This window comes from Tursiops truncatus, chromosome 8, assembly GCF_011762595.2.
Source record: "Tursiops truncatus isolate mTurTru1 chromosome 8, mTurTru1.mat.Y, whole genome shotgun sequence".
In the NCBI taxonomy this organism is placed as follows: domain Eukaryota; kingdom Metazoa; phylum Chordata; class Mammalia; order Artiodactyla; family Delphinidae; genus Tursiops; species Tursiops truncatus.
The window spans coordinates 47,589,212-47,611,621 of record NC_047041.1 but is presented as its reverse complement, the minus strand read 5'-3'; the positions used below and the strand labels follow the sequence as shown (position 1 = coordinate 47,611,621).

At 37.8% G+C, this 22,410-nt stretch overlaps 1 protein-coding gene across 2 annotated transcripts in view; it reads right to left on the bottom strand.

Moving 5' to 3' along the window:
• The window catches only part of DLG2 (discs large MAGUK scaffold protein 2), a 2,041,254-nt gene that overhangs the window by 785,078 nt on the left and 1,233,766 nt on the right, over positions 1–22,410 (bottom strand). The window lies entirely within an intron of this gene.

Here is a 22,410-nt window from a genome sequence, read left to right as displayed (position 1 = left end):
AACTGGGCATGACTTGAACAGAGACAGATGTTTTCATTGGGAAGGATTTTCGTTCCCACACTTGTGAAAAGCAATCCCATCAGTGTTCCCCTGTCTTTACATGGGTCTGGCGAAACTGCACATACCATAAGTGTGTGGGGGGAAAGAAGTAGGAGGGAGAGAGATGTAAAAAAATATTTCCACCAGAAGATCTGGGTGGCAGGCCATGGAGGTAGAATTTGAGCAGCTTGTGAAAAGTAGTAAAATTGAAGGAGTGGGTTACATATGCACATATATGTACATAGGCAGGTGTGTACACTTGTCGGCTCTGTGTGAAACACATGCGTTCTCACAGTGTCATTTAATATATCCAACTCTCCTCTCAGTTTAGTTATGATCTAGACGTGATATATTTTCCATCTAGAGAGTATTACTGCCTTTATTAACTACAGTTATTTATCTGGGATTATTTCTAAAGAGTAGCCAGAAAGTTCGTGAGCATAAAATGCAGTCAAATATTTATATTAAAATTTAAGAGTAATCAGAAGGTCTTTCTCTTGTCTTCTATATTAGGTAAGAGTCACATTTATTTCTTCTTCCAGGTGAATTTACATAAATAATGCCAGGAGAATTGAACCTTCACATATTCGTGGGACCTGAGAGTGGGCTACACATAACTGGAACGTGTTAATCCCAGAGAAATTGCTTGCACACTTTAACAAAAAAGGTATAAGCACTGAATAAAATCTGAACAACAGAATATAGCAACACATTCTGAGTGTTCCTTAACTTAAGCCTACAAGGTAAGGCTCTACTAACCTCCTCCCTCCCCCCTGCCCCACAGACTCTGTGGCATCCTTGAGGCAGGTGGTAATGCACCTTGTAAGGTGCTGAGCACTTTGAAGTTCCAAAGGAATCTATGCTCTCAGGGCTAGTTACACAGCCAACAATGGGGATATTTATTCAAGTATTTCTAGAGGTCAGGGGTAAACTGAGGGCAACACACAGCATAATGAATAAATTGTGCTTTTAATTGACCTAGAAAATCCAAGGAGTGTAAAACAAGGTACAAACTGTAGGAAACAGTGTGATAACATAAATGAAGGATTTTTGCTGTATTATTTTTAGAAGAGCTTCATGATTTGGGTTACCTAGTTTTTCTGCATTTGTACCCTGGTGATGGTGGATTAGTTCATACTAATGACTTGGTGGTGTGAAAGTCTCAAAGGCAAAGTTTTCCCCTTGTCTCAATTACTTTTCAATTTGGAATTGAAGGAATTGCAAGTAGAATTGATCTTTCAAAATTTCTACCTGGGCTAATTTGTAAGGAGATTGTTTTTCCTTAATATTTCATGAGTACACACCATAAGGTTATTGCCATTAGACAGTTTATTTTTCCATATCAATTCAACCAACCTTCTCTTTTTCTCATTCATGGTATTCTGTTCAACTCACACCCACAGTCCCTCCTCTGCCTTCATTCCTGCCCTTATACTCTTCCATCTGCCCCAGCCACATGCTTCTCCCTCATGCACTGTCAACCAGCCAGCCCACAACTCCCAGAAAATATTCCTTCGCTAGTAGATGTTCCATATTTATCAAACAACAGGAAAATAAAAGTTGTTTTCTAAGTTATCCTCCAAAATTCTAATCTATTTTTTCTGAATTCCTTGAGCAAATGTTCATCATTATTCCAGACCCCAACCTCTGGGTCTTCTGTCATGCCTTGGACTACTTCTATCTCTTGTTCAACAGATCCCTTGTGCTTTTCATTTAAGCAGCATCTTTTAAAAGGTCCTTCTTTCCTACTCTTTCACAAAAGGGTAGAGAATCCACAGTCTCTGCATGTAGGACCTCTACATAAAAAATGCCCCTGGAGTCATGCATTCATTCATTTATTTATTGGTCCAACAAGCATATCAAGCATCTCCCATGTGCTATACTTTTTCATTGTATTACGGGCAAATGGATATCAGATGTTGATTTTGTCTTTAAGGAACTTAGAGTTTAACTGAAGGGATGATACATGGGCACAAATAACAAAAAGACAAGTTAAAAAAGGATACGTGCCATAAAAGAGGTAGTATAAACTATTCACAAAACAATGAAAAAGAAAAGTTACATTAACTGGGAAAATCAGGGCAGCTTCCAGAAGATTTAGCACTTAGCTAGAGCTTGAAGTTAGGGTAAAATTTGGACATGCAGAGATAGATAGGGGACATTCCTGAGTAAGAAAAGGTAGAACAAAGGCACAGAGTGGGAAAGATCATTACTGGTGTTTTGGAAAGAACATGACACCAAGAAAGCTTAATACTCAAGACTGTTACTGGAGCCAAGTAACAATTATTGAATAAAATTATTACTCTTGAATAAAAAGTCAATAGCTTCCTATTCCTTATGCTAATCAATCTTAGCTTTAACTAATACTTAGAGCATCAGTGTGCATAAATTCGGGGAAACTAAACCTCATGAGATAGTAAATTTCATATATTTATTCCTCACTCTTTAAAATAGGAACACTGATATACTTTTGGAGGCTTTAGGTAGCTCAATCATTTAGGCCATATTGCTTAACTATTTAGTTTTTATTAGGTGCATATAGCATGTTTTGCACTCATGTCCCATCACTTCTATAAGTTCTAAAGTCTATTACCTTTGGTATTCAAATAGAGTCCACCACGAGTCTTACCTGATCTAATATTTGACATAATTCAATTTTGCTCAGTTTAACAAACATTTATTGAGCTCTACTATGTGCTAAGCACTGTGCTAGAAACACACAGTACAAAGATAAATATTATATAATTTCAATTCTCTGCTTCTTTTCAAGAACCACTCAGTGTGCATTTGCCTCTGCCCACAAAGTAGAATGTTGTATGTATTTTTTTTCCTGCCAGCACAATGTCTGATATGTCACGGCTGCCATTTTTCTGTTAAACCCTTAGTCACTAGGCCATATGTCCATCATATCTAAATATACTGCCATGCTCTAAATTAGATTACAGGCCTCAGAGTGTCTGAAAGTACCTTTTATATGGTTGGTACTATTGTCATGCTCAAAAGGTCTGCATTTGAATGCTTTCTGCTAGTGATTGGTTTAAATATAACTTCACGACAATAAAAATGGAGTAACAGGGCTTAGATTTACATTCCTATCTGGAAAAAAAAAACTGAACAAAATATATGAAACAATGAGTTTCAAAAATGGACATCAGAGAACAAAAAGTAGTGAACTCTAAGAGACAGGAAACAAACAAGATAAGTCTTATGATTGCCCCTTTTACAACCTTGAATGTCTAGGCCACATTGCAGGAGAGTGGATCCAGTTGGAACCCAGTGGACTTGATGAATTGAGGATATAAAATTGGTTTTCTGGAGGAACCAAAGCAACAAGGAGAAATAGAGAAATTCATGATTATAGTTGGTGATTTTATTATCCTACTCTGAATAATTAATAGAATAAGCAGGCAAAATCTATAAGGATATAGCAAACCTTTACAAAACCATCCATCAAATTAGGCTAATATACCTTTAAAAAACATTTCACCCTACAACAGCATTCTTTTCAAGTGCTCATGGAATATTTACCAAGGTAGAACATATTCTGAGCCATAAGTCAAATTTTAATACATTTAAAAGGATTCAAGTCAAAGAAAACATATTCTCTGATCATAGTAAAATTAAGTTAGAAATCAACAATAGAACAATTTCTGAAAATTCCCAAAATATTTTGCAACTAAATGACACACTTTTAAATAACCCATTGGTCAAAGAAGAAATCAAAAGTAAGTTAGAATGCATTTTGAACTGAATGAAATAAAGCCACAACATATCAACATTTGTTAGATGTCTTTAAAGCAGTAGTTAAGGGAACATATATATCACTAAACACCTATATTTGAAAAGAAAGAAGGTCTCAAATTAATGATCTCAGCTTGCACCTTATTAAAATTAAAAAATATAGCAAATTAAAATCACAAAGCAGAAAAGTTAAAAGATTAGAAGGGAAAATAGAGAAAATAAATAAAACTAACAGCTAGTTTTTTTGAGAATATCAATAAACTACAATGGGCAGGGGGAGGGAGTTGGATGAAGAGATTACAAAGAGGCATGAAGAAACTTTTGAGGGTGAAGGATATGTTCATTATCGTGAATGGATGGTTTCATATGTCAAAACATCAATTTGTACATCTTTAATATGTGCAGTTCATGGAAGGAATATCAATAGACTTCACTGAAGCCATTTTTAAAATTTCCTTAAAAAGTTCCTAGAAAAACCATCAGAAAGTCTCAATCTCCTGGACTTGATCCAAAGTGACAATTTCTGTTATCATTTAATGTTTTAATCTTGTAGTTTGATCCATCTGCCCAAGGTGGAGAGGGGGTTAGAAACACTGACCTTCCCGCAGGAAGGGAAGCAAAGAATATAAAAAAGTTTAACTAGAGGAAAGGGCTGAGATTTCATATCCACGGGCCTTACTCTTTGTTATGATTCTTGCCCTAATTAGCAGTAAGATCTTGGTTCAGTCATTTTGCTTTGACAAGCTTCAATTACTCATCTACAAAATACAGAAGTTAGATTCAATCATCTCTCAAGTGTCTTTCAGAGCTATAATTCAGTGATCTATGGATAGATTTTAATCCTCAACAATCCCATTTTTCTCTCAACTAAGCATTTACAACTATGGCCTTAAATTTAGCAAAAATATCCCATGCAATTTTGAATTGTACATTATCGTGTATGCTGATAATCTCTCTAGTAAGACAGTAAACTCTTGAGGGTAGGCTCCTCCATCTTAACATTTCTGGTTTCCTCATAATATTTCACATTCAGAGCCTACATCATTGTAATAGTGACATTGTAATTGGTATTAAAATTATAAAGATAGAAATCTACCATTGTACTTCTTAAAAAATTACTTTCCCATGCAGCACCCATCTTATTCCCATGAAAGTATTATTCTCAATTTACAGATAAATAGGTCCACAGAGGCTAATGTAACTTGCTTCACCATGTACCAGCCATGTGACCTTGGACAAGTCCCTTAGTTTCTCCTTTGCTCCTGTTGCTCATGTATAAAATAGAGATGATAACAGTACTTATCTCATAGGACTGTTGAGGATTAAATGAGCTAATATTTATAAAACTTTAGAGCAGAGCCTAGCATACAGTTATCACTGTTATTCTTTGTGAAGTTAACTTTATTTTAACTTATTTAATAAGTAAGAATTAAATAGTAAGTAAGTAATAAAGAAAGAAGACCTAAGATAAATTCATATTTTTCGGCTCTTTGTTCAACACACGTTTGACCACTGATCGGAAAATACTTAGGTACTTGCAGATTCACCTTTCCTGACAACCACACCCCAGTCTAAGTGTGTATCCTCCTAATGTTCTTTCTCCCTGAACCCTGTTTCTTTCCTTCACGGTTCCTATCTTAATGGAATATATTTATTTATTTACTTTTAATCTCTAGTCTCCCCAAGTAAACTGTAGGATCAGAAAAGCGAAGCCAGTGTACAGTCAGCGCCAGCACAGAGCCTGGAACATCATAGACTCTTTCAGTGTTCACTTGATATTATTTTTATTAATAGGGCCTAAAATAGATAAAAGCATATTAAAACTTCAGAAACATATGTTAGTATATTTACCCAAATCTTCTGTATTTCCAAAGATCTCTGGTGAGTTTGGCCATGGCTCTTACCAAAAGCTCATATCTGACCCATTTTCTCCTATTTAAGAAGAGTGACACTTGTTTTTTTTGATGGGGTAAGACTCATGCGACTTTACCAAAATAAAAGAGAGCATGAACTTTTACTGTATGCAATAGTGTTCCAGAGGGCATGATATGACCTGTGGGATACCAGAATTCTTACGATAGAGAAGTGTGCTATATATTTGATCAATCAGTCAGTATATTTCATATGTGCTTAAGAGATGCAAGTCATTGTGGTAAAGTGCTATTCCATATACTCTGCAGTCTGGAATCATAAGCCCAGTTCTATAAGGGAGAGAAAGCAGAGGATCCCAGAGAAGCTGACTGAAGCAGGCAGGGCAACAGGTCTTTGAACGTAGTTCTACCGAATGCCAGGTCACAGCATGTAAACCTCAGGCCAGAGTTAAAGCTAGGGCCAACCCGGGATAGAACTATGGGGCAGATCAAATCTGTCTTCCTCATCTTTGCCCACTTCAAGAGACCTCAGCCCTTCTCCGCTGGACTCTCCTGACAGAAGGAAAGCTACACAAACTCATTTACAGGACAGTATTAAGAATTTACTGTCTAACCAACAAGGACCTACTGTATAGGCACAGGGAACTCTGCTCAATATTATGTAACAACATAAATAGGAAAAGAATTTGAAAAAGAATAGATACATGTGTATGTATAACTGAGTCACTTTGCTGTACACCTGAAACTAACACAACATTGTTTTTCACCTATACTCTAATATAAAATAAAAGGTTAAAAAAAAAAAAAGAATTTTCTGTCTCCCCTCCACCCACTTGCTTTTTTGACTCCTTCTGAGAGCAAGGTCAATCTTATTCATCTTTTTACCCCAGGCCCTAGCACATTACCTAGCATATAACGAAGGAGAGCAAAGGTTTGTTAAATAAATGGATGGATGTGAAAAGCATTGTACTTGATGTTTATAATAACAGGAATTCCTTATATGTGTAAAGCATATTTCGAAAGACAAAGCACTTTCACAGCTAGGAATTCTCTTTCCTTTTACTTTTTACCCTCTCTCTTTTTACTCATTTAAATATTAGTATGCCAATGGATACCTCATTTATATTCCTGGCCCAGATTTCTTTCCTGAATTGGATATCCTGCTGCCTGCTGGTCATCTGCACTCAAATATCTCACAGACATCTCAGACGGAAACGCCTTCAAACTCTGAGCTCTTATCCTCCTTCCTCCCCCTCAAATCTGCTTCTCTTTCATTTCCTCATCCGGTAAATCCCAGCTTCTTCCACTCAGTTGCTCAAGGCAGATGCACAGGAACCCACAATATCCACTTCATCATGACCCTCCCGGCCCTGCATGGTCCCACCCCTTGGTCTTTCACCAATGTCATCTTGTGCTACCTCCCCCCACTCCTTTCCCCAGCCCCACAGGCCTGCTCCTAGCACTTAGGCTATGATGAAGTGCATTCTCATGTCGGTGCTAGTTACCCTGCCTCAAATCTTCTCCCACCTCTTCTCCAGAATTATCTCCCACTTATCCTTCAAATCTCAGTTCTACTGTGCATTGTAGGAGGCTTAGCAGTATCCCTGTCCTATACCCACTAGATGCCAGTAGCACTCCCCTCCCCGAGTTGTGACAACCGAATAGGTCTCCAAACGTTGCCAAATGTCCCCTGGGGGGACAAAGTCATACCCAGTTAATAACCTCTGCCCTAGACCTTGATCAGGATATTCCATCATAGATTTTCACAGAACCTAGTTTATAAATCTTTTTTGTGACTTCTAGATTATTGTTAGACTACCCTATTATGGATAGAGAAGAGTTCTTTTGTTTATCATTTTACACCTGTACGTACAGTGTCTAGCGATGAGATAGGTGTTTAATGAATGTATGTTGAATAAATGAATGAATTTGGTTATTGCAAAAACCTTATGGTGTATGTATAGACAGAATTAACACAGCCACTTTAAATTGAGGTAACAGATACACTGAATGGTTAAATGACAGGCATGCAAATCACACTATCAATAAATGGCTGATATGGGACTTCGACTTAGGTTTTAACACTCTCAGTTCTTATCAGCATAGATCAGTTTACTACCATTACCATTTTTTAACCTTCTCAGATTACTTAACCTCTCTCCCTTCCAAGTTCTCCACTGCATTTTGTCCTTGCAGTATGTGCAGTAGTAATATAGACCTAGCACTGTCTCAAAGGCTGAAATGCTCAGGGCCTCACAGTGGCTTACGGTGACGCCTCGCTATGATGCTTTTTAAAAATCACGGCATATTAAATATAAGAGGGAGGTGGTTAGGGCTTCTCGTGTTGTAATAGGAATGCAAGAGGGGAAAAAAAAATCAATAACTCTCGGGAATGAATTTGCTTTTATGGTACTCTTAGCCTTGTGGTCCACTCTAGTAAACGGCCTAGAGAAAAATAATCACATGACAGGTTAAGATACTCTGATCTTAACGTAGGCATTGCCGAATTAACTAGAACGTGAAAGAACTTCTAAGGATACCTGATTGAAATCTTTTATTTCCATGTTGCTTAAGCATACCCAAGCAGAAAAATCTCAGCTGGAAACAGAAAGTCTTTTAAATTGCACTTTCAACATGCCTAATACACTTCTATTTTCCAAGGTTTTGAAAAGCAGGATTTATACAGCACAGTTACTCAATTTTTTTTTCCAAACGTTTTTTAATGGCCTAAGTGCTTTGATAGCCAATATGGAAGTAGCTGAGGGAGGGGAGGGTACACTGTTGAGAGGTAAACCTGACACAGAGGTGCCCTTCAGCCATGGAGAGGAACTGTGTTGGTGGGCTTTGTGGTGGTAGAATCTCCTTACTGGCAGCAAAGGGCTTCTCCTCTGCAAGCAATGCCTATTCTTTCCCAGCTCATGGAAGAGGCAGAGAGGATAGAGAGTTAAGAGTATAAGATCTGGAGTCAGATTTGCTGGGCTAGAATCCTAGCTAGACTGCTTTTTAACTAACTGTCTGACCTTGATCAGGTTACTCTACATGCTGGACCTCAGTTTTCTCTTCTGTAAAATGGGTTTGAGAATGGTATTTATGCCATGTGGTTGTTGCGAAGATTAAATGAGTCGGCTTATGTGACTAACATAAAATAAGCACACAATAAATAATCATTAGCTATTAACTTTCTTCTTTACCTAAACATATTTTTATTTCTGTGTAATGCTAAGCTCTGTCCATATGTCAGATATTTATCATTTCACTAGTTCATAAGCACTGCAAGAATCTGATCTCCATTACCTTTTCTTCATCATATAAGTATTTCATTTGATTCTTAAAACAATCCCATGAGGCTGGGATGGTTGTGCCCATTTTACAGATAGGAGACTGAGACCCAGACTGATGCACCTATGATTATGCAATTAGATAGTGGCAGGGCCAGGACTAAAGCATTGGTCTTCTTAGGAATATTCTTTTGCTCTGTTAACACCAAAGAATTTTTTTTTACAGATTCACTTCTTGTCTCAACTCTTTTAAGATATCAAAATGGCCCTAAGGTAAAGCTCCCTGGAAGTTTGCCCTCTCATTTCCTTCCTCTAATCGATACATCTCCACTGGGTAGCAACATCTTTTAGTCTGTTTGCATAAGTGTCTCTCTGTCTCAGCCGCTCTCTCCTTCCCTACCTCTCCCACTCCCTTTTTTCTCTTTTCTTTCTCCCTTATCTCCACCTCTCTCCTTTCCTCCCCCTCATCTCTCTTTCTCTCCCGTTCCCTCTCCCACACACACGCGCACAAGCACAAACACTCAGAAATATCTTATTGGTCTATTTCACATGGAAGGAGATGGTAGTATTAATAATGACTTCGAGGTTTCTAACTTATGTGAGACAACTGGGGTCAGGTGAGAGCCAATAAGAGGTAAGCCTGGATTACCAGGGCAGGCAAGGGGCAAGGATTAGATGAAAAAGCAAAGGAGGGCTTCCCCGGTGGCGCAGTGGTTGAGAGTCCGCCTGCCGATGCAGGGGACGCGGGTTCGTGCCTGGTCCGGGAAGATCCCACATGCCGCAGAGCGGCTGGGCCCGTGAGCCATGGCCGCTGAGCCTGCGCGTCCGGAGCCTGTGCTCCGCAACGGGAGAGGCCACAACAGTGAGAGGCCCGCGTACCGCAAAATAAATAAAAACTAAAAAGCAAAGGAATAGAGTTTGGATTAAGAAAAACTAGTATAAAGAAGGAGACAGTCCTTGACTCTAGTAAAGCTTATAGGCAGGGAACAACAGCAATTAATAAAAAATCTTGCTGGGGGACAATAAATGGGTCTGTGTCTGCTGCATTAATTATTTACTGAGTAAATTTGGGAAAATCAGTTAACCTTGCCAAGCCTCAGTTTCCCCTCTTGTAAATTGGGAATCACAATAATGAACAATAATATTATCAATCTCTTGGGATTATTGTGAGGACTGAATGAATTACTTATACATAACACTTCTTAGAATAAGTAATAATAAATAAATGTTGGGTGTCATCAATATTATTATCATTATCATTAATACCATGAATGCTATCAGGAAGGAGAAAGTACAGAAGGCTTCCAGGGTAAGGATGATAAATATCTGTTTGATACTTTAGGCAATAAAAATCTACAAGGAGAGAATAATTTTTATTGAAAGAATATTTACAGCTATTTGTTAAGAGACTAGAGAGGTAAGTACTGCAGATGCAGGGAGTTCAGGTAGGATTTATTTACAAGAACCAGGTGATTTTCTGCTAGAACAAGAGATAAATCCAAGTCTCAGAGTCATGGAAAGCATTTAATCTCAGCGCTCATGAGGTTCTGGCCTATTCATCCCAAAATGAAGTTGCATATGGAATGCTAATACATCAATGGCGAAACCCCCAATTAAATGAACTAAATCATTTGAAATTATACTATGAAGTCAAGACAGTAACAGGTAAACTATTCCAAAGTCGAAAGTCCAGCACCGTCATCACAAATAATGGGTTTCACCAAAATAAGCCTTGCAAATTTGATTTCACTGAACTATGTTGATGTGATCAAAGGTCAGTTAGCATGGGGATTGCAAACACTTAGAGTGGGGTGAAGCTTTTGTGATATTCAGTTTTACAAGCACTGAGACTTAAATATTACTCCTGTGCAGAAATATAATGTTTTGTTGTCTTCAGGATTCTTTTTAAATCAGCAGTCTTTCCCCATAAAAAAGTCAAAAAGCAAGGCCCTTAATCATGTCATATGCTTTTCGATGTCCTTTTACTCAGCAATAATTTCATTTAAAAAACATTTCAATGAACATTAATTGAACAGAAACTGTCAACTTTCCTTTCATAACGAAAGGAAAACTGCTGTGATGAAGAGCTTCTAATCATTATATCTAATTAAAAAGTTAATCCTTAGGTTTCTCATTTTTAAGTCCTTTCAAATGTAACAAAAGAATTGCTCTTTCAAAGACAGGAGACAAAAGCACAGACATTAGGTAACACTACTTCTACGGTAAAGTCACAGAACTGGAATTAAAGAATATTGGCCCAAGCTATTGTGATGGAATTAGGAAAATTACAAGAATCAACCAAACCTTGGCCTTTACTGACCTATGTTTCTTAATACAGAAAAATCCCATATTGTACCATCAGTGGGGGATTGAAAAAGAAACTGTGATTTAAGTCTTCTATACAATGTAGAGAGAAAAGTGGGCTCTGCATCCCAGCTCATGGGGAATGGGATGTGACTCACTATCCTAATATGAATAAAAGTAATCTTTCGAGGTCCAGAGCTAGGAGCAAATTATCATTCTAAATAAGTGAGCCTTTACCCTAAGGTGCAGATTCACAAGCAATCTTTTACTATCACCCTCCAACTTTCCGGAGCCCAGTGGAGAAGCAAGGAGAGAATCCTAGATAATTATGGGAGATGATCCATCCACACATGACTGTCTCACTTGCATGATGAGTAAGAGGATGGGAATGGTTCGGAAAGCCTGAATGCAAACTGCAGGACTCTGAGCAGATTGCGTTAACCATTTCTACTTCCAGTTTATATGTTTTAAGAATTTTAGGGTGCTACGTGGTGATCAAAGGAAGAAAGTCTGTTTCAAAGTGCCATTTGCTGGATGGTCAACAGGCAATGGTAAACAGATCCATCATTTAGCAATGCGTTTTATAAGGGGACTTCCCTGCTTTTCATTAACAAGGATCAGCAAGATCACTCTTGGCAACTAAGTTTACTCATTCTGATAATATGCAATGTAGCCTCTAACCTATTACAAAACAGTCCTCACTAAAAGCTGAGTATCTGCAGCTCTGAAATAAGCAAATACTATTAAATGTCAACTCAATTATGGCCTTCGCTGAGCAAAGGGAACAATCTTCCTAATGGATCTTACCCTTCCTTCCTGAGTTCTTTCTAGATTTTTGCGTCTCAGGGAAAGGAGGGTTAGAAGATTGAGCAAATATCTTTTTGCAGAACATTTTCTCATATAGGAACCTTTTAGATTTTATCGATGTCCTTCCTTCTGCCTTCAGTGTACTTGTTTTTCGAGAGGTAAATACTGTGTACTGAAAAGGAGTGAGAAACATAAAGCCCTTGCTCTGTTCCTGACAAGATGTGTATGACCAAAACTAAGCCTTTTGACTTTTCTGAGCCCTTATTTTCTCTACTGTAAAACAGAAATAATAATCCTTGTTAAACCAGGGATCTTAGGGGCTCAAATAAAAAAATATGGAAAAGCTTTGGAAACATAGGGAGTATTATTTTTCTCTGTGAGGGAAAGAAAAAGGGATTTAGCATTTACTGAACATCCACCAAATACCAGGTACAACACTAAGCTCCTTCTGTACTAGGGCTTTTAATAAAGTAATCCCATGATATAGGCATTGCGCCCATTCCACAGGCAAATAAAGGAGGTAGAGAGATTGAGTAACAGAGCTAGGGTCGCAGAGCTTGTTATTTGTAAAGACAGAATTCAGTTCAATTCTGTCTCTCTCTAAAGGCAATGCTCAGCTTCCAGAAAGTGAGAATTATGCTTTTGGTAACACAGTGTAAAAATGCAGGAATCGAGAGTGAGTCAGCAAAAGCTTGAACTCTAACGCTGCCACTCAGTCAGTGTTGCCATGGGTAGGTTGCTTAAATTCTCTCTGAAGTTTTGTTGTCTCATCTGAAAATGGGGAAGACTAGTGACTAACCCACACAGTTGTTGTGAAGATTTCTAGAAAAAAATGCATACGTAGCACTTAGCAGGATACTCGTCGCAGGGTTAGCATTCAATACACATCAGTTATTATTGTTCTATCATTTAAGAAAAATTTGTTAGCAACCAGCTCAGTAAATGATCCAGGAAAATCTCATAATTCCTTATAGTTTACTCCGAGTATTTTGAAGATGAGGTAGATTTTATCACATACAACTAAACATTGACTAAAATGACTGGAGGTCAGCTGGGTGAGCTCAGATATATCAGATTAAAGACATAAATCCAATAAGATATATGGGAACAAGATAAAGATAATACAGAGTGAATGAGGTCAGGAAAAAAGAAGGAATATTGCCAAATAAGACTAAATGGGCGATGCATAAATCTTAAAATTAAATATGTTGACTGACAGCTAACCTATAGTCTACCTGGGTTACCCATTCATATGTTGTATAACTTACATTAATAACTTCTCAATGATATGAGACACAAGGTCTCCTCAGTGAAAGCATTAAAAAGTCAATATTGAAATGCTAACTTCTAAATATATAATCTCCCTTATCTATTTAAAAACTTATTTTAAAAGGCTAAAAAACACGAGTGTGAGATTTCTGTCCTTATGTTATGACTTTTATATCTGTTTAATTTATATTCTGAAAAACAATCTCAGTTTACAGATAACCCAGGGATCAGGGAGGTATAAGGGTTCATCTAAGAACAACAGGCCAACTTGGGTTTGAATATCGGCTCCACTGATAGTTAGGCAAAGTTCTGTGAACCTCTCTCTTCATCTGAAAAATGAGAGTAATACCTTCAGCTTCTCAGAGTTGTTGTGTAGATTAGGTGAGATAACAGGAACAACTTTCCATCCCAGCTAGCACCTAGCAAGCGGTCATCGAAGTAAGTAATTTTCACTTAGTTTCCTTCTACGTAGTTTAGAAAACATCTTTATTTATTAAGTGCCCACAAGGTTCTAAACTCACTCTCAGGTATTGGTGAAGCATAACACAGCCCCTGACCTTCAGGATTTCACAGACCAGCTAATCATTTCACTAAATTGACATCACATACTATAATGGAGTGAACATGGAGTGTAATGGAAAATAACACAGTTAAGTTGGTTAGGAGTCTAGGGGAGATGGGGAATACGCAGACCAGGAAAAGCTACAGACAAAAAGAAATATCGTTGAGGCTGGATGGGCAGGGGTAGCCAGAATTCCACAGAAAGACAGAGGAATAAAGGGTTTCCCAGGCTCAGAGTATTGGTTTCAAGTAGAAAGACTTCCCCAGTGTAACGCTCTGGATCTCCTTCTCCATCCCCACAAGGAGAAGGAAGTTTTTTTGCTGGCTAAGTTTGTAAAAAGGAACTGGGGATGCTCAGCTCACTTATTCCTCTTGGGAGCCAGCCAAGCTGCATGAGCCTTGCATTCTCTTTTGCTATAAGGTAAGCTTAGAAAGGCAGACTGTGGCTCTGCAGAAGTTGGCAGTTTGGGGTATGGGGGTAAATCAAGAGTTCAGAGGCTTTGGGTAAACCCATTTTACTGCCTGCCAAAGCCATTTCCTCCAAACTCGCTTTTAGCAATAATAAATTTGATTTAAAAAAAATCTCTATCAGAATCTGGCACCTCTGTCTTATCTGGTTTTAATCTTAAAATTTTTAAAAGGTGCTAATTACTAAGCCTCCTCAAACTTGATAGAGAATGAAATTTGGAAACAAGAGAGTGCACATAGTGTATTCAAAATGTGACACTATTTTTTTCAGGAGAGTAATGTACTTAGGAAGGAAAATGGAGGAGAAACTGGTTTTAAGGTTTAAAGTTGGTCAGTCAGTGGGTTATGGGGCTTCTCTGTCACTTTAAGGAATTTGGACTGTATCCCATGTGCAGTGTGATGCCACTGAAGGATTTTAAGCAGAATGACAAGACATTTTGTGGGAGGAGGGGGTATTAGAAATATTCTGACAGCTTGAAACGGATGGGTTTTGTGGTGCATTGGAGGCAAAAGGCCAGTTTAAAGACTGTTCCAATACTCCTGGTAAGATCCTTGTGAATAGATTTAGTCCTTGATTCACTATTGATTTCTAAATTCCCTTATAATCTAAGAAATATAAGACAGAAGGCCAACATACCTTACTTTGAAATCACAACTTTAAAACATCATAAAGGCCCAGGGCCGGAGGCTGGGGGGAAGCGGTGCACAATGAGAGTTCCAATAAGAGGGATACGCTAAAGCTCAGCTGTTGCTGAGATGAAGAGATGACCATGTGACCAATCTAGAACTCATCAGAAATAATCACACCTCATTTAAAAAGCATTGTCTAAGAGACAAGCCAAATTTTCCCAGTCATGCAATAGTTAGATGTTCTGCAGAAAAAAAAGATACAAACCTCCTGTAAAATACCAGCTTCTCCCTCCTTCCCTGTGCCGACATCATCACCACCAGAAAAAGAATACGCACATAATAGCACCTATATAACAGACTAGGACATAAAGGGTTCAAGAAAGATACCACATGACATGATTCATCTAGTGATGTAATCCTGTAACCAGATAGGAGGCAAGTTCTAGTGGATAGAAAGCAGCACTGAAAAGTCACAGCTGCCTGCCTAACTCTGGACCAGGTTCATCTGCTAAACAAGCACTCTGTTTTTAATTTATTGAGTAGTATGTGTTTATATCTTAAAGTTATTATGCATAAGGAAAAGTGGGTAACTTGAGCTAGCTTTTTGAAGAACATCTCTTGTTCTCTACCGTAGAAATAAGAGATGAAACTTAGGAATGCAATATCCTATTTCTTTATTCAGCAGTTATTTATGAAGGACTCATTGAATGTCACCTATCGTGTGGGATAAGTGACAGGTCCGTCCTCCATTCTGTTGGAGAGAACAACTACACCAGACACACTGGACCCTGAGCTGGGGAGTGAGGGTTATCCTTAAATCATCTTCAATTGTCTTCCAAATTTCAAAGGAGGCTAAAAAGTTTTACTCATCCCAGAATTTGACATCTTTACTCCCATTAAGAAATTATGAAGTCTTAAGAAGTTAAAAAAAATTAAACAGAGCTTCCAGAATATCTGTAAGTAAATTATTTTAAAAACTACATTGTTCTTACTTCATTCTCAAACCTATTCAATTTGCAGAGATCCATAATGATTATATTTTCAACTGTGTAGTGACCTAAATAAATTTAGTTCTCTGACAACTTCATGCTTATCAGCCTCTCATAAGTCAAGTCAACATCAACAAATGCAGGCTTACATATGAACCCGTAGAGAACAATGAAAGGAGTGGCCCTTTGGGGTCAGACCTGAGTTCCAACCATAAATCTGGTCCTTGTTAGAGGTATGAACTAAGGCAAGTTACTTTGCTTCTAAAAGTTCATTTATTCATCTATAAAATGGGGATGAGATGACCTACCTTCCTGCATTATTTTGAAGGTTAAGTTAAATTAAGATAATGGTATATAAGAAAAACTTCACAAATGGTAGCTACTATCATAATTTATTATAATTATGTCATTCCCATGAAGCACATGGTAACATTGAATGCCAGGGCTATCAAAGAAATTAGAGATCTAGGGTCACACTGTTTTCTTTCTAATTCATGGCTGACTGTGCTAATTTTTACTGTCTTCTTTCCTGAGGGGCCTGATGCAGCCTCACCATCCTTCTTAGCACCATGGTCCATAGCGCCATCATGAATCAATCTGAGTTGACAGTCAAATGTATAAATCATGGTTTTTCTGTTCGTTTTTTTTTTTTTAAACTATTCTAACTTCCTCCAGTTGAGAGGTAGACCCTAACATTCTGAACCTTGACTAGGGTGATTCAAAGAGTCCAGAGTAGCCCAGCTACAAGTACCCAAGTTTCCTGACCTCCAGTTCTGTATTTTTCCACTGCAGCTCACTCACTCACTCACTCACTCTCCTCTGAGTTATGAAATTCAAGCATGAGTCCAAATTGGAAGAGACAGATCACTTAGCATAGCCTGTCACTATGTGATTTCTGCTGAGGTATGAATTAAACCTCGGCCCTTGCAATATACAGTTACAGACTGATATGAAACAAGGAACTGTTTAGCAGACTCTTCATTCACTCTGTCAAGGCCAGTGCTATCATGGGGTCGACAATACAGTAATTTTAGTGATAGGATAATGGACATTATGACAGGCTGCTGCCATGATAGCTACAGGCAGCTCATAATAGGAGGATACTTTCAGATACTACAAAATATGATTTATCAATTTCTACATCAATTTAGTCAATTGGTCTGGAATATATGAAGGGACTATCTGTTCCCACTGGCTGAAGTTTATTCCCCAAAATACAACTCATTCATTACTGTCTTGAAATAAAACTGAAGCTTAAAGAAAGAGTAACTCTTAGAAAAATGTTTGTTTTCCAAAAACACTCTTGAAATTTAATCAGCAAAATAACCAGCCTCAAGTCTTAAAATAAAAGATTCAGAACGAACAATGGACACATACCTATGGCATCATTTTGTTACTTGAAGTTTAATGGTAGGAAACTGAGAGAGGATTCCATTTTAAATGGTCTCAATTTCCTATATCAATTCTCCTTCATATTTGGGGCAATTTCTAATAAATCCAATAAATGGCGTTCCAGGGATATACTCATGATCTCATAGCTCAACTGAAAAGTAAGGAATAAAAGGGGGCAAGGAGACCACAGGCTTCAACCATATACTCTAAGAAATTAAAATAGTTTTCTTTAGGGTCAAATGATTACTTTATGTCCTCCTCGACATCCCATCCAGACTCTCTTTACCTGGTGACTTTCCTAGGTAAATGACATTCATCATCTAACATATTAAATTGTATTAAATTTCAAATATCTTTCTCATGAAAGTATTAGACAGAGGGGTCAAGGCCAGAGCTGAAGAGGAAGAGGAGGGTCAACATCAGATATTTGGTGAGCCATGATCTATTGCCTTGTGGTAAATATCTGGGGACTTTATTAAGATACCCTTCCAATTTCCAACTTAAACACGAGGTACATTATGATCTCCCTAATAAGATCAAAACTCAGCCACACAAGGCCACCTTAAAGGAATGAAAGAACACCCAGGCCAGCAGAACTAATGACTACATTATCCTCTCTAAAGAAAAAACTGTATCAACCAGAAGTTTGGGAGGAGGTTTGGGGTCAAGAAGGGAAGCAAAGTAAAAGGGAAGTCAGATGGTTAAGCTTTTGTCCATCAATCTAGGACCTTACTGGTGGGAAGGAATCTGGACATCTGAGTTAAAATAATTAACAAATTTTGAAGATGGTTTGACCCCCAAAGAAAGAAGTCCAATACCTGGAAGTTACCCTTGACTTGTAATCTGTCTCATTTTGTTATACTCTGGCTCAAATAAACCCACGCTAGTTAATCCATCTTCTTGCTCTATATCCAAAATATATCCTCAATTCACACAGTGGATCTTCACAACCACTGCTACTCAGTCAAGTCATCATAATCTCTCCCTTGAAAGTACTGCTGTATAACATTCTAACTAGTTTCCCTTCCTTCCATAGCTCATCTCACTATGTACATTAGATCATGTCATGTCCTTATTTAAAATAACCCAATGGCTTCTTGCTGAACTTTGAATAAAATTCAGACTCACTTCCACAGTCTCCAAAGTCTACATGACCTGGCCTTACCTCACTCTCCAACCTCCATTCCTGTCCTTCTTCCCCATATTCTCTTTTTCCACACTAGGCTTCTTCTGTTGCAGGAACATATCAAAGTTGTTCCTACCCTAGGGTCCTTGAACATGTTGTATTTTATTTGTGACATCACCTGAAGATTGTCATAAGATTGTCCCCTTTCCACCTTCATCTTTTAAATATCAATTCAAGTGTCTCCTCCTTACTAAGGCCTTCTCTTACTTTACTGTCTTATCCAAAGAAGTCCCACTTCCACCAACCTATCCGCCATATCGCATTGCTCTAGTTTATTTTTTTATAGTATGTCACCATCTGAAGTAGTCTTATTTGTGTGTTAATTTTATGTATTTCTCAATATAAGCTCCAAATCTTGCCAACTGTATTTATTGCTATATTTTCAACTTTCTAGAATAGGTCTGAACATCAACAGATGATCAATATATCTTTGTGAATGAATAAACAGATGAATTTTATGAACATGGGTGTTTCAATTCATCTGACAATTACATTTTTCACTGAAATAAATGATTTTGTCATAATGTGATGTCATGTATATTTTAGCCAATCTGAGTCAGCTTCTTAGTCCCAATTCCCTCTGGATACTTATCAGAATGGCTATCTGGGATTTAAGAGAGACAAAAATAGGATAGAGGGACCTGATCACAGTATTACCTAAAGAAGTACCCCTCTAGAATGCCTTGTCTAACACCACTCTATTTCCTCTTTACCAATTTTTAAAGATACCATTCTTTCAATCATTCAAAAAATATGCCAGGCCCTATCCTAGCAGTAAAGATGCAGAAATAAATAAGGCATGGTTTGTGTTCTCCCAAAGCTTCCAATATGGTAAATGAAGCAGAAATGTAAGCAAGCACACTGTTAAGTGAAAAGCAGGACCACAGAGAAAGAAAAGCTTAAAGAAGATAACATTTGAGATGATCCTTGAATGATGAATGAAATTTTACCAAACACAGAAACAGGGAGAGTCATTATAGACAGAGTGATACATAGAAAAGATTTGGCAGGAGACTGCATGGTGGCTTCAGGGAATCAGGGAACAGTGAATGGTGGGGTGTGACCAGAATACAATAGGAGTGGCTGGAGATAGGGTTGGTAATGCAGGTTGGGGCCAAATTGAAGACAACTTCTAATGCTTTGCTAGGGAAACAAGTTTTATTTTGTAAACTAGTGTTTGGCTAACTATGTTTCGGGAGATACTGGTAAACATGTATCCATGAAAAAGAGATTTCATCATCACACACACTTAAGAAATGCTCTGCACACTCTACTTGCCTTTAGGAGATATAAAACCCCAAAGGCTTTGAAAAATCCTATAATAAAAAATAAACAACTGCTTAACACGTTATCCAATATAAACGACCCATTAACATTTCCAGACATACTAGCCTTCTCCAGAAGTTAGAGTACATTTAAAGTGAAGCACTACCTTTAAGTGATCTGGAGTTGTTCAATTATTTAAATTAATGAATGTTACGAACGGAACTGAGTGTAGAGATAAATTTGGCGACAAAAACACTTAGAATGGATGGAAGGAATCTGGGAGGCCACTGATGCTTGCAAATATCTTATGTGAACGATAACGCACATCTATACTCAAGCCCTGAGAGTGTGAATGTAAAACGGGAAAATATCTGAGACACTCTAAGATAGAATTCTATATCAACTAGTCATCAATTAATTAGTGATCGCCCTGGGTGTAGAAGGTGATGAAGCTAACGAAGACTTCCTGATATTCTAACATGGTAAACTGAGTGAATTGTAAAACAGGTTTGAGAGCAGTGCGGGGTAGGAAAGAAGAAGAGTAATGAAAACTCGGCTGAAGCTTCTGCACAAAAAGGGATCAGGATCATCATGTCAACTGTTACCTGTTTTTGACTCATTTTATTGGAAAAATAATAACTATAAGCCTACAAGGAACTTCCAGTTATGCTAGGCTCTTTCATAAACTCAAGAGTTTCTGTCCTTAATCTACCTACAGTCCTCAACCAGTTTTCCTGTCACCTTTCCATTCAGTCCTTTGAAAATGATGTGCTCTCTTATACTAGAAAACAGCTGCCCTCACATTACTGATATGTTGGCTTCACATTTTTTTTTTTTTTTAGAATGGCCAGAAGGTGCTTAGTTTTGGTAAGGGAGTCCATAGAGTTGTTGCATATGGAAGTTTAATTCTAAATATTGGTATAAGCAATATAATAATGGTGTGGTTTCAAAGGATACAATTTCATACAATCATTCTAAGATATTATGGTTGACTTGCAGGGGCAGACTGCCCGCATTTTAAGACATGTGGATCCAACTCAACCTTGAATATGTCTACATACAGATTTCATAAAATTCTTAACCGTATATAAACATACTATAAAATAGACAGGAAATTTCCAGAATATTTCCCTTCCCCATCTGATCAGTTAGATCACTCTTCCTCTTCAACATCTCTTCCTGTCAATTTAATGACCATACTACACTCCTCAGCAAATTCTCTGTTTACACAGTCAGATGGTCTGCCTACTTCTATCTGTTGTACTAATTACCTTTTCATCTGTCATTCAATTCAATCTTGCTCACCTACAGCAACGTGAAAACAAGAGCATTCAGCTCTTTTCCTTCTAGAGAACAGACACAAGGAAGAGTTACAGTGACAGGAGAAAAAGGGGCGTAAATCACTCATGAAGATGATTAAGAACAACCCTGCTATATTTAGGGTAGGTGGAAATTTCTCTTACCAGGACTTTTATTAATTTAATTTTACTTTTGGCTGCATTGGGTCTTCGTTGCTGTGCATAGGCTTTCTCTAGCTGCCGTGAGCGAGGGTACTCTTCGTTGTGGTGCAGGGGCTTCTCATGACGGTGGCTTGTCTTGTTGCGGAGCATGGGCTCTCGGCATGCAGACTTCAGTAGTTGTGGCACACGGGCTCAGTAGTTGTGGCTTGCGGGCTCTAGAGCACAGGGTCAGTAGTTGTGGCACACGGGCTTAGCTGCTCTGCAGTACGTGGGATCTTCCCGGACCAGGGATTGAACCTGTGTCCCCTGCATTGGCAGGCGGATTCTTAACCACTGCGCCACCAGGGAAGTCCCTTATCAGAACTTTTAAACAGAAACTACTTGCCTATTTGTATATATATCCTTCCTTCCTTCTTTCCTTCCTTCCTTCCATCCATCCTATCATCCATCCAGTCAACAAATTAAGCATGTATTAAATTACCAACTGGGTATTATCATTATGCTACGTGTTACAGAAGATGCCATAACAGTGTCCAAAGTTGGCTGCAATCACACGAAAAGTATTCATCTTCATGAACTAATAAAAGCAAATTAAAAAAGCAACAGCATGCAATTTTTAGCTTACCAAATTTATAAATGCTTTTTATAAAGAAAGAACCATCAAGAGTACAGGAGGAAAGACATGTTCACACACTCCTGGAATGGGAGGACTATAAATTTGTAAAGTCCTTTTAGAAGCAATTTGGCAATTAACTCTAAGCTCTATGGGGCAGGAATCAATCTCTTTTGTTTTCCATTATGTCCCCATTGATTAACACAGTGCTTTGGCATCTGGGAACTGTTCAATAATTAATTGTTGAATAAAAATCGACTGAACAACAACGTTCTAAGCCTAAAAAAATTTACACCCTTCACTCACTGATTCCTTTCCTGAAAATATATCTTAATGAGAAAACTGGTTAGAGGTTAATGTACGCCAAAACTTACTTCACTACTGTTTATATTAATAATAATAATATAACCTAAACGTCCAACAAGATGAGTTTTTGTAGAAACAGTAATATTTGGCAGTCATTAAAATTATGTCAAAAAGAAAAATATTTTACTAACAGAAAAATGTTCATAATTAATGTTAATGTAAAAGAAGCA